Source organism: Lepus europaeus, chromosome 12, assembly GCF_033115175.1.
Source record: "Lepus europaeus isolate LE1 chromosome 12, mLepTim1.pri, whole genome shotgun sequence".
Taxonomy (NCBI): Eukaryota; Metazoa; Chordata; class Mammalia; order Lagomorpha; family Leporidae; genus Lepus; species Lepus europaeus.
Genome location: NC_084838.1, coordinates 101173260 through 101187142, shown reverse-complemented (window position 1 = coordinate 101187142; position 13883 = coordinate 101173260). Strand labels below are relative to the sequence as shown.

General features: G+C 41.5%; 1 long non-coding RNA gene across 3 annotated transcripts in view; it reads left to right on the top strand.

Moving 5' to 3' along the window:
• LOC133772056 (uncharacterized) overlaps positions 1–13883 on the top strand; it is a 58363-nt gene that overhangs the window by 19730 nt on the left and 24750 nt on the right. For all 3 annotated transcript variants that reach the window (XR_009867682.1, XR_009867681.1, XR_009867683.1), the window contains exon 3: positions 7671–7795. This is a non-coding gene — a long non-coding RNA (uncharacterized LOC133772056). The remainder of the gene's footprint in view (positions 1–7670; positions 7796–13883) is intronic.

Below are 13883 nucleotides of genomic sequence, written 5' to 3'. Positions count from 1 at the left end.
GAATCATTTATAATTATATACAGAAGACCAACTGTATTCTATGTAAAGATTTCAACAGTTTGCACTCGCACAGACACACAAAGTATAAAGTGCTGTTTGTAGACAAATTTTACTGTTAAGTCTCATAGTATAACACATTAAGAACAGGGTTCCTACATGGGGAGTAAGTGCATAGTGATTTCTGTTGTTAATTTAACAATTGTCACTTTTGTGTATGATGTCAGTGATCACCTGAGGCTCCTGCCATGAGCTACCAAGGCTACGGAAGCGTTTTGTGACCACAAACCCGATCTTATTTAGACAAGGCCATAAGCAAAGTGGAAGTTCTCTCCTCCCTTCAGAGAAAAGTACCTCCTTCTTTGATGGCCCCTTCTTTCCACTTGGGGTCTCACTGTCTATGAGTTATTTAGAAGCATGAGATTCAGTTTCCAAATACTTGAGGATTTACCAAGCTTTTGGCAGATTTAGTTTAGTTCTATTGTGGTCAGCAAACACCCCTTGTATGATTTGTATGTCTTTAAATTTCTTTAACCTTGTTTTATGCTGCAGAAAGTGGTCTATCTTGGTAAATATTCCATGAATACTTAAGAATGAATAGTCTGCTATTATTAGATGGGGGCATTCTAGAAATGTTCAGTAGGGTAGGTTGGCTGCTAGTTATTTATTATTCACATATTTTAATCTTTACTCCTCTCTGCTACTTGTTCTGTTGATTATAGAGACAGGGATAACAAACTCCATGAGTTTGTTTTTTTCTCTTACGGTTTTGAGTTCTGCTTCAGGTATGCTGAGACACTGTTCCTGTGGTGCTGGTGAAGTGGTCGCTGTGTGATGGCCTGTAGTCCTGGCAGTAGATTTCTCTGTTGGCATGCTGGGACACTTCCTGTGAAGTGAACCATCAGATGGAAGACCTCTCTTTCTCTCTCTGCCTCTCCTCTCTCTGTGTAACTCCGACTTTCAAATAAATAAATAAATCTTTTACGGGCTGGTGCCATGGCTCACTTGGCTAATCCTCTGCCTGTGGTGCAGGCATCCCATATGGGTGCCAGTTCCAGTCCGGTTACTCCTCTTCCAGTCCTGCTCTCTGCTGTGGCCCAGGAAAGAGGCCAAGTACTTGGGCCCCTGCACCCACATGGGAGACCAGGAGGAGGTTCCTGGCTCCTGGCTTTGGATCAGCACAGCACGCTGGCTGTAGCAGCCATTTTGGGGGGTGAACCAACAGAGGGAAGACCTTTCTCTCTGTCTCCCTCTCTCACTGTCTAACTCTGCCTGTCTAAAATTTTTTTTTAAAAAATGTTTAAAAAAAAAAGGGTTCTGTAAGAAAAAGAAGAGTAGGGGGACCTTAACACCTATTCACAGAGTCCTTTACCAGAACTAATACTGTTAAGAAGCAGGTAGAATTTCTTCTGCTATAGACTTAAAAATATGAAATATCCCATAAGGGGTTAAAAAAATGGATGGTGAGCCCATTTCTGTGAAGATCATAAATCAGAAGTGGACACACTGAAAGATGATGTAGTGAGTCAGCAGGAGGAGCTGAACTGTGGCCTGGCAGTACTCAACAAGGTAGAGGAAATGATCCCCGAAAGGCTGGTTAGAGCAGATGGAGCATGGGGATACACAGATCCTATAAAGGCAGACAGTAGTCAGAGAAAGTGAACACAATTTGATGAGGCTAAACAAAGAAAAGGATTACAGAAACAAATGTTAGATATGAAAGACTGGCAAAGAAAGTCTAGTATGCTTATAATTGGAATTCCCAAAGAAGGAAATTGGAACAATGGAGTAGGATGTGTATATTTGCAAGGTTTGTTTTTAGAAACTGACAAAGAAAACTTGTGGTTGGATGGCAGAAGGGAGAGGAGGCTGTGTCCGAGAAGACTGGCCAGAGAAGATACGTTCAGAAAAGCTGTGGGCCTTAAAAGTAGTCTTTCTGGTAGTCAGGTAGAAATAATAAACCATTTATGTGGGGGAGAAATAATCAGGCTGCCTAACACCACAAAGCCTATCCACCTGAAATGAACAGACTCTAGAACAGCTCTAGTCACAGGCAAGCTAGAAACCGAGGTAGCTCAGTGTCTTGCATGAGGTTCTGAAAGTCCTGGGCCACCAGCCTTTGGAGATAGGTGTTGAAGTGGCTCCCCTAGAGGGCTCATATTTCTGGCCCCCAGCTCTTTTTTAAAAAAGATTTATTTATTTGAAAGGCAGTTATGCAGAGAGTGAGAGACAGAGATAGCGCATATGTTATTTTACTCCCCAGATGGTTTCAACTGGGGCTGAGTCAGGATAAAAACAGGAGCCAAGGGCTTCATCTGGGTCTACCACATGGGTAGCAGAGGCTGAGACACTTGGGCCATCTTCTGCTGCTTTTCCTAGGTTCATTAGCTGGGAGCTGGATTGGAAGTGGAGCGGCTGAAACTAGAGCCAGGGCCCCCATGGGGCAGCCCCAGCACCCTCTCTCTAATCCTCCTGCCTTCATGATCCTGGAAACACCTCACCCAGGGGTCCTTGTGAGCAGAGTCCCCTGCTGATTTGCACAAAGGGAATTCAGCTCTGTTATGTTCAAGGAGCCAAGGGGACTGTGGAGTCTTTGGTCTTGCCCAGAGCCTCTCAGGGTGGGGTCTGTGGACCAGGGGTGTGAGGTCACAGCTGTTTTCAGAGTAATGCTGAGACATTCTCTCTGGAGTGTAAAGTGGAGGTTCCCAGGGGCTGGTGATGTGTGGTATGTACCAGGTGGAATATAGATGTGGACATGAACATCTGTCTGCTAAGAGTGAGCTGTTCACCAAAGAGATTTTGAATATAAAACAGTGCTACTCTTTCTAAAGTTTTTGTTTTCAAAATGCAGGCATCCTTCATAAAAATGTGTTAGTAATGTTAATGAATACAAAATGAAAAAATTCTCAGTTTTAATTTATAATATAGTAAGTATTGATATGGTTATATAACCCATATGAATGGAGAAAACAAAGCTGTCCAGTGCTTGAAGAGAAAGAGTAAAACTGTGGTTAAAGCAGGAATAATAGTTTTAAGTGAGGAGCATTTCTGAAAAATAATGTACATTTTAGAAATAGGGCCATATTGTTGGAAATTAAGTCTTTATTTCTATGAATCCTATTTGATTGCAAGCTTTAGTATATTTTTATGGTTTTTTTTTTTTTTTTTTGCTGTTATGTGTGAGGAAGTCTTTATTACCTGTACTAGATTTACATTTTAAGGTGAAAAAGATACAATTTACTTACAATGTGAAGGTAACTTTTATATTCCTTGCCCTTGCTTAGGAAAATTTTTTTTTCTGAAGTAACTTCTGTGTGCCATTGAGACTTTTGCAACTTCCACGAAAATTTATATTTTTAGGAAAATAGCTGTAAGATTGAATGTAAACTCAGAATCAAAAATAGTATGAGAACACGACATTAAAACAAATATTTGAGTGACACTGCCCTTAACATATACATTTGAAGTTAATCTGACTCAATATGTTTCTCATTGATCATATGTTTAATTCCATGATTTGCTTCCTGTACCATGAGTAACATTTGTAATTATAAATGGAATCTCCTAAGGTTAGGCTCAATCTCATTTTGATTTTGTCTAAAAATAAATTAGTAAGGCAGAGAAGAGACATCTTAGTGTCTTGATTTGAAATGTTCCTGCTTTGCAGCATAGTCTCAGATTGCCCAGGATGTACAAGCTTTTCTCTTCCATTTCAATCTAACAGTCATTCAAAGGTAAAGCTGCCCTCTGGTGTTCACCCTGTGACTCCCTCAATGCTAGTGTCGACAGTCTGCAGTGAACTGCCTTGGGGAGTGGTTTGGAATGTAAAGTTTTCCAGTTTTCTTGCTGTGGATGAGAAAGATAGAAATAGGGAAAATCATGTACCTGTGCTCTCAATGTCTGTTTATTTGCCTTCCTTTAGAAAATTAATCTATCCTTCCATCATTTCGAAGAACTTGATTCTCATAATGGCATCATGTAGTTGGAAGATTTTTTGGTAATGGCTTTACATTTCAGGGTTCCTGACAAAGCAGGCTGTTAATTTCTAATGGAATGTGCCCTGTGCTCAGTTTCTTTTTTGTGTATGAATGCTTTATATTGAATTTTTTGAATAGTAGATATTTCACTAGCTATTGAAAAGTAACAGTTGACGTTTTCTTTTTTTTAAAAGTGTATTTGTGGCCGGTGCCGTGGCTCAATAGGCTAATAATCCACCTTGCGGTGCCGGCACACCGGGTTCTAGTCCCAGTCTGGGCACCAGATTCTGTCCCGGTTGCCGCTCTTCCAGGCCAGCTATCTGCTGTGGCCCGGGAGTGCAGTGGAGGATGGCCCAAGTGCTTGGGCCCTGAGACCAGGAGAAACACCTGGCTCCTGCCTTCGGATCAGCACGGTGTGCCGGCCGCAGCGCACAGGCCGCGGCGCCATTGGAGGGTGAACCAATGGCAAAGGAAGACCTTTCTCTCTGTCTGTCTCTCTCACTGTCCACTCTGCCTGTCAAAAAAAAAAGTGTATTTGTTTATTTGAAGTCAGATAGAGAGGGAGAGACAGAGAGAGATCAAGATTGAGATGAAGTCTCCCACGTGGGTGAAGGGGCCCAAACACTTGGGCCATCTTCTGCTGCCTTTCCCAGGCCATTAGCAGGGAGCTAGATTGGAAGTGAAACAGCTAGGAGATGAACCGGTACCCATACGGGTTGCCAGTATTGCAGGTGATGGCTTTATCCACTATGCCACAACGCTGGCCCCAACAGGGTGACTTTTTAAGAGAAACAGAATGGGAGAAAACAGAATGCTCAGTTACTGAATTTTAGAATTTTGGTTTCCATTAGTGTGAATTTCTCTCAAATCTGGGTTATAGGAAATTTTTGAAAAGATGTGTTTGCTTTCCAGTATATAAATTGTGATGTCTTAAACCCCATTTTCCTTCAAAAAGAGCAGTGGTATTTTGGAGAAGCGGTCAGTTCAGAGTCAGGAGACCAGAATGTGTGAGATTAGCTTGAACAGCAGTCTCAAATTTTTTTAAGATTTATTTATTTATTTGAGATGCAGAGCTAGTGAGAGAGAGAGATCTTCCATCTGCTAGTTTACTCTCCAGATGGCTACAATGCCCAGGGCCAGGCCAGGCTGAAGCTAGGAGATAGAAGCTTCTTCTGGGTCTCCTACGTGGGTACAGGTGCCCAAGCACTTGGGCCATCTTCTACTGCTTTCCAAGCCATAGCAGAGAGCTGGATTGGCAGTGAAGGAACCAGGGACTTGAAACAGCACTCATATGGGATGCCAGCACAGCAGATGGTGGCTTTACCCACTGCACCACAAGTGCTGGGCCGCAGTCTCAAACTTTTTGATTTCTGAATCTTCTTATGTTTATAAATTAATGATGACTAGGGAGATTACTGACACCATAAACAAGAGTGTCAAATTGTTAAGTCAACAACAGGAGTCATTGTGTACTTACATCTCATGTGGGATCTGTCCTTAATGTGTTGTCCAATGTGAAGTGATGCTATAACTAGTACTAAAACAGTATTTTTACACTTTGTGTTTCTGTGTGGGTGCAAACTGATGAAATCTTTACTTAGTATATACTGAATCAAAAATAAATAAATAAATAAAAGTATATACTGAATCGATCATCTGTATATAAAGATAATTGAAAATGAAAAAAAAAACACCTGGTGTTAAACTGGAAATTGCATAGCAAATTAATTAATTTTTAAAAAATATATCATGTGGGATCTCTGTCTTTAATGTGCTGTGCACTGTTATTTAATGCTATAACTAGTACTCCAACAGTGTTTTTTCACTTTGTGTTGCTATGTGGGAGCAAACTGTTGAAATCTTTGCTTGATATGTGCTAAACTGATCTTCTGTATATAAAGAGAATTGAAAATGAATCTTGATGTGAATGGAAGGGGAGAGGGAGCTGGAAAGGGGAGGGTTGCAGGTGGGAGGGAAGTTGTGTGAGGGGGAAGCCATTGTAATCCATAAGCTGTACTTTGGAAATTTATATTCATTAAATAAAAGTTAAAAAAAATAAAATAAATTAATGATGACTCCAAACAGCTTTTGTTTACATAGATTATTTTATCTGTTGTTATTTATCATATTATAAATTAAAACTGAGAAATTAACATATTAATTCATTTAAAAATAAACTCATTGCATATCATATAACATTTTTGTATTGAAAATAACTGATTTACCAAAGCAAACATATTTAGTAAGAAGAGTGACATAGTTTGACAACATTTTTGTAGATCTCTGTTATGTTTGGCTTAATGGAAGAAAGCAGAAGTCTCTTATCTACTTCTGAGTTCAAACTGTTGTGACACAAACACATACAGAGACGAATGCATACAGATTTATATGTACACACACACATATACAAGTTTTTGTGTGGTGTTAGAGTTGACAGATGGGTCTTAGGTGTTCCGGAATGTGTGGAAAGAGAGAAAGGATTAGAGGGCCTTTTTAGTGCAGTAATAGGAGGAAACATCCCTCATTTGGAGAAAGAAAGGGATATCCAAGTAGAGGAAGCACATAAAACTCCTAATGGACATGACCAGAAAAGATCTTCATCCGACACATTGTAATCAACTCTCCACAGTAAAACATAAAGAGAAAATTCTAAAATGTGCACAAGAGAAATGCCAGATTACTTTCAGAGGATCTCCAATTAGACACACAGCTGACTTCTCATCAGAAACCCTACTGGCTAGGAGAGAATGGTGAGATGCATTCCAAGTCTTAAGAGAGAAAAAGTGCCAGCCCAGGATATTATATCCTGCAAAGCTCTCATTTATGAATGATGGTGAAATAAAGACTTCCCATATCAAACAGAAATTGAGAGAGTTTGTCACCAGCCATCCAGCCCTGCAGAAGATGATTAATGATGTGCTGCACACAGAAACACAGAAACATGGTCATCACTATGAAAGAAGGTAAAGGAAGAAAATCTCCCAGTAAAAGTCAAAGGAAATCCAAAGTAAAAACTAGGAATATTTTCGGAAAAATGGCAGAGCAAAGTCATTACTTATCAACAGTCGCCTTGAATGTAAATGGCCTCAACTCTGCAGTTAAAAGATACAGACAGACTGAATCAGGATTAAAAAAACAAAAACCCATCCATTTGCTGCCTACAAGAAACACATCTCACCAACAAAGATGCATGCAGCCTGAAAGTGAAAGGATGGAAAAAGGTATTCCATGCTAACAGAAACCAAAAGCTGATGTAGCCATCCTAATATAGGACAGAATAGACTTCAACACACAAAAAAAGAAGGGCACTATGTAATGATTAAGGGATCAATTAAACAGGAAGTAGTAACTACTATAAATCTATATGCACCTAATTACAAGGCACCTGGCTATTTAAATGAAATGTTAATGGATCTAAAGGGAGACATAGACTCCAATACAGTAGTAATGAGGGACTTAAATATCCCACTTTGACCAAGGGACAGATCAACCAGGCAGAAAATCAGCAAGGAAACAGTAGAGTTAATTGACACTATAGACCAAGTGATCTTAACAGATATCTACAGGACCTTCCACCCTACAGCCTCCAAATACAAAGTGATCTTGTATCTTGTAGTGCTGACTTTACAGTTGGTTTAGAATGTATCCTGATGTTAGATAACATTTGCTTTTCTTTTTTTCTTTTTTTTTTTTTAGCTTTACCAATAATTCTTGGATTGCGGGACTCCTGGCTCAGCTGGAGAAGATAAACACTGAATCAGCAGAATCGGATACTGCCAGATATGTCACATCAAAGATTCTTCATCTTGCTCAAAGTCAAGGTAAACTTGATTCTCTCCTTTGCTTTTTGGAGTGCTTTCTAAAAGTTATTTCAAAGTAGATGCTAGGAATGTTCAAACTTGATAAATCTGTAATTTTCTATAAAAATTGAACTTTATTAAATTGGTTTAACAAGTAGAAAACTGAAGAACTTTGGAAGAGACTGATCCTCAATACATTATTTTTTTCCCAAGATTTATTTATTTGAAAGTCAGAGTTACACAGAAAGAGGAGAGGCAGAGAGAGAGGCCTTCCATCCACAGGTTCACTCCCCAATTGGCCGCAACAGTCGGAGCTGAGCCTATCCAAAGCCAGGAGTTCTTCCAGGTCTCCCACATGGGTGCAGGGGCCCCAAGGCTTGGGCCATTTTCTACTGCTTTCCCAGGCCATAGCGGAGAGCTTTATCAGGAGGGGAGCAGCCAGGACTCAAACTGGCACCCACATGAGAGGCCGGCACTATAGGCTTTACCTGCTGTGCCACAGTGCCGGACCCAATATATTATTTTTGATTATTACAATTTTACTGACATATTTTCTCACTGCCCCATTTTTACAAAGTTCTGAATTCCAGTGTCACTTGTGGTTGTAGAGTGTGTCGCCGTCCAGATGGAGAGAGCAGAGGAAGATGTACTGAACAGGCTGCAGGGACGCAGCAGGTGGGCAGGACAGCCAGAGGCTGACTGCTTGCAGAATGGACTAGAATCTGAATGTCTGGCTTGCAAAGGGTCAGCTTTCTTGTGGTCTAGCAGATTTTCCCAGTTGTTGGCAGAGCTGGGGAATTTGCAACACCCTTAGCTAGAGACTTTCCTAGCCCATCAAGTAACCCCAGGGTGACTCTCCATAGAATGTTGACAGAAAGGTGTCAAGTAGCATGGAATGTTGGTTATTAGCATGCCCCCACCTTGAAATTCACCTCTGCCCTCAGTGAGTGTGTTCCTTACGAAAGTTATTGAATCTCGAAGATTTAGCTACACCAACTATGGAAGAGAGGTAACAGATATCATGGGACTGTGATGAAATTCACATGAAGAGCATGAAAAATGAGTATTAAAAATGTTCAGTAGATGTCACTTGTACTTATTTCTGTTTTATGAAGCTAGTAATATTAACTTTTTAAAAAAGATTTATTTATTTATTTGAAATTCAGAGGTACAGAGAGAGAGAGAGGTCTTCCGTCCGATGGTTCACTCCCCAGATGGCCACAACGGCCAGAGCTGTGCCAATCCAAATTCAGGAGCCAGGAGCTTCTTCTGGGTCTCCCACATGGGTGCAGGGGCCCAAGGCCTTGGGCCATCTTCTACTGCTTTCCCAGGCCATAGCAGAGAGCTGGATTGGAAGGTCAGCAGCCTGGACTAGAACCAGCACATGTATGGGATGCCAGAGCTTCAGGCCAGGGCGTTAACCCAGTGCGCCACAGCACCGGCCCCTAGTAATATTAACTTGATATCAAACCTTGACAATGGTACAAGAGAAATGAAGATCATTGCTAAAGAAAATGAATAGAAATACAAATGATTTAATGTAAGGAAGTATATTGGTATAACATTATTTGGACAAGTTGAATAAAATCCATGTAATTATCTCAGTGGATATTAACAATAAAAGACTTTGTTATCATTCCAAAACTTGTGCTTGATTTCTGGGTGTGTGTGTATGTGTGTGTGTCTCTCACAATAAGGGAAAATCAGCAACTAGCTTAATATTTACTGGCAACACTTTAATGGCATTTCTGTTAAAATTAAGGTCCAGACAATTCTCAATTTTTTAAAAAGATTTCTTTATTTGCAAGAGTTATAGAGAAAGTGAGGAAGACGCAGAGAGAGAGAGAGAGAGAGAGAATTGGTGCCCATATGGGATGCTGACACTGCAGGTGCCATAGTTCAGGCAGGGGACCCAATTCACAATTGTTAAAAAAGTTATTTATTTGAAAGACAGAGTGATACATAGAGAGGAACCAACCAAAAGGGAAATAGATCTTCCTGTCTGCTGGTTCACTCCCCATTGGCCGCAATGGCTGGAGCTGCACGGATCCAAAGCCAGGAGCTGGGAGCTTCTTTCAGGTCTCCCATGTGGGTGCAGGGGCCCAAGCACTTGGGCCATCTTCTGCTTTCCCAGGCCACAGTAAAGAGCTGGATTGGAAGTGGAACACCCAGGACTCGAACTGGCACCCATATGGGATGCCAGCACTGCAGGTGGCAGCTTTAACAGCTACGCAATTGTGCTGTGATGACTCAGGTGATTGGGTCCCTGCCACCTGTGTGGAACACGTGGATTGAATTCCCAGCTCCCAATTTTGACCCTGGCTCAGCCCCTGTCATTGCAGGCATTTGTGGAATGAAGCAGTAAATGGGAGCTCAGTCAGTCTCTGTCTTCGCCTCTGATAATTAGATAAAGAGTTAAAGCGATGTATTTGACTGAAATAAAAATACTAGCATAAGAATGTTTGGAGCCAGTGCTGTGGCATAGTGGGTAATGCTGCTGCCTGCAATGCCAGCATCCCATATGGATGCTGGTTTGAGTCCCTGTTGCTCCACTTCTTTTCTTTCTTTCTTTTTTAAGATTTATTTATTTATTTGAAAGTCACAATTATATACAGACATTAAGAGAGGCAGAGAGAGAGAGAGAGGTCTTCCATCCACTGGTTCACTCCCCAGTTGGCCACAATGGTTAGAGCTGCACTGATCCAAAGGCAGGAGTCAGGAGCTTCCTTTGGGTCTCCCACATGTGGGCAGGAGCCCAAGGACTTGGGGTATCTTCTACCGCTTTCCCAGGCCATAGCAGAGAGCTGGACCAGAAGTGGAGCAGCCGGGACATAAACTGGTGCCCATATGGGATGCTCGCACTGCAGGCAGTGGCTTTACCTGCTATGCCATAACATCGGCCCCTGCTCCACTTGTGACCCAGCTCCCTGCTAATGCACTTAGAAGATGGCCCAAGTCCTCCGGTCCCTGCACTGACATGGGCGACCTGGAAGCAGCTCTAGCTCCTGGCTTTGACCTGGGCTAGACCCAGCAATTGCAGCCATTTGAGGAGTGAACCACTGGATACCCACCCCTTTTAACTCCACCTTTTTTTTTTAAGATTCATGTATTTTATTTGAAAACGTTATAGGCAGAGAGAGAGAGAGAGAGAGAGAAATAAAGGGAGAAATGGTGGTCTCTCATCCTCCCATCTGCTGGTTCACTCCCCAGATGGCTGTGACGGCCAGAGCTGTGCCTATCCAAAGGCAGGAGCTTCTGCTGAGTCTCCCATGTGGGTGCAGGGGCCCAAGGACTTGGTCCATCTTCTGCTGCTTTCCCAGGCCATAGCAGAGAGCTGGACAGGAAGTGGAGCAGCCAGGTCTTGAACTGTGCCTGAATGGGATGTCAGCATTGTAGTTGGTAGCTTAACCACTATGCCACAGCGCCAGCCCCTAACTCTGCCTTTCAAACAAACAAAATCTTTTTTTAAAAAAGAAAGATGTTGTTAGTATTTATTGCAGTATTATTTGTAAGATCAAAGATCAAGAGACAGTCTAAATATCCATCGAGAGAATGGTTAGACAAATTTTAATATAGTCAAATTAGACCTTGATAGCCATATTATGCAAGTGTTATCAATAATAAATTAAATATGGTGGGTCTTGTAATCCTAACACCCAGGCTCACCCAGAACCAATTTAATCATCATTGTTAATGCTTTCCAGGTGACTGCAAAATTGAAAGCCACTGCTCTAAAGCAGAGAATGCCAAGCTTATTAAGTGAAGGGCCAGATAGCATTTGTGTTGGGTTTTGTGGGCCATATAGCCTTTGTCACATTTACTGCACTCTGCCCTGTAGCACAGAAACAGCCATAGATGACCATAAATGGACAGGTATGGCTGTGTTGCTATAGACTTTATTAATGGACACTGAAAAAAATATCATGTGGAACATAATGGTTCATTGGTGGAAGTATATGAATTGTCCTGGAGGCCTACATGTAATATATTGAATAAAAAGCAAGTCCCTTTGGTTCATGTAACTCTGTAGGTATAGTCTTGTTTTTGTACAGAATCAGCGATTATATGTGATGTTTACAGGAACAGGCCATGCCCACACACATAAAGGAAAGCTACCTTACACCTTGTTGGCAATATTGTTGCACCTTGTTGACATCAGCAGACTAGATATGGAGAGGAATGAAGTGTGAACTCTTGCTTTGACTTTAGATGTTGTATACTGTTAGAATTGTTACAGCAGGCACACATGTGTATTTAAATGATTAAAAGAGCAAACCGGCTGGTGCTGCTGCTCAATAGGTAATTCTCCGCCTGTGGCGCCAGCACTCCAGGTTCTAGTCCTGGTCAGGGCACAGGATTCTGTCCCAGTTGCTCCTCTTCCACTCCAGCTCTCTGCTGTGGCCCGGGAGTGCAATGCAGGATGGCCCAAGTGCTTGGGCCCTGCACCTACATGGGAGACCAGAAGCACCTGGCTCCTGCCTTCGGATCAGCACAGTGCGCTGCCTGCAGTGGCCATTGGGGGGTGAACCAATGGAAAAGGAAGACCTTTCTCTCTGTCTCTCTCTCTCACTGTCCACTCTGCCTGACAGGAAAAAACAAGAGCAAACCAACTCCTGCAGTGCACCTTATTCACACGGTTGAAACAAAATTTCCGCAGTTTGCTCTTAGTGTTTCTTGGATTCATTACATTTTCTGTCTTTAATATTGGATTACTTATTTGCAGTATGCACAATACCTCCTGTAATTTGTCCTTATTTTTTGCTAAAAGCATTTAATTATTTCATGCAAATGTTCTAATTTTAATTTGTTGGCAACATTTTCTTATTCTTAGTTTCTACAGAATGGGAAGGGCTGTCCCCTCTTCATTCCTGATTTTGGTAGTTTGATTCTTCTCTCTTGTTTGCTTGGTCTGAGTCACCAGGGTTGATTTTGTTCCATTTTTTCCCCCCAGGGGACATTAGCAATGTTTGGAGACCATTTTGTTCATAAAATGCTTTTTGGGGGGTGTTGCAACTGGAAGCTGTTGGATAGAGATCAGAGATGCTGTTAAACATTGTACAGTGTATTGCACACCTCTCTGCTTCCCCAGCAAGAAAGGATTATCTGCTTAAAATGTCAATGAAGCTGAGGCTGAGAAACCCTGGTATAGCCAAATGTCAGTATTATGTGAAAGAACCGATGTCTGGTTTATTGATTTTCCCTGTTTTTCTGTCTTATTGATCTTATTTATTTATTGTTTCCTTCATGAGCTTAATTTGCACTTGTTTCCCCATTTTACTACATTGGAAACTTAGGTTATTGGTTCTGAGACCTTTCTTTTGTCAACAGTAATTTGAGTGCATTCTCTAAGTGATATGATATGTTTTTGTTTGAATCTGTTCAAAATATGTTTGTGGTTTCTCTTGGACCCATGGATTATTTAGAAGCGTGTTGTTAATTTCCTAGTATTTCAGAATTTTCCAAATTTTTTTCTTTCTTTTTTTTAAAGATTTATATATTTATTTGAAAGTTAGAGAGAGAGAGAGAGAGAGAGAGAGAGAGAGAGAGAATCTTCCATCTGCTGGTTCACTCCCCAAATGGCCACAATGGCAGGAGCTGGGCTGATCTGAAGCCAGGAGCCAGGAGCCAGGAGCTTCTTCCAGGTGTCCCACACAGACGCAGGGGCCTAAGTATATGGGCCATCTTTACTGCTTTCCCAAGCCATAGCAGAGAGATGGATGGGAATTGGAGGAACCAGGATTCGAACTGAGGGCCATATGGGATACTGGCGCTGCAGGTAATGGCTTTACCCATTAAACCACAGTGCCAGCCCCCCTCCCCCATTTCTTTTTGATGATTTTTAATTTAGTTTTATTATGAATACATACTGTTGATGATTTATTGAGATATTATGATAGTGATGAGATATTATGATAGTGTATGGTCTTCTTTGAAGAATGCTCCATGTATACTTGAAAAGAATGTGTGCTCTGCTGTTACTTTATCTGCTGGGTGGAGTACTCTGTAAATGTCGGGTCAAGTTGCTTGATGCTGCTGTTCCTCTATACCCTGTTCATTTTCTGTCTGGGTGCTCTATGCATTCTTACGAGCTGGGTATTGCATTCTCCAC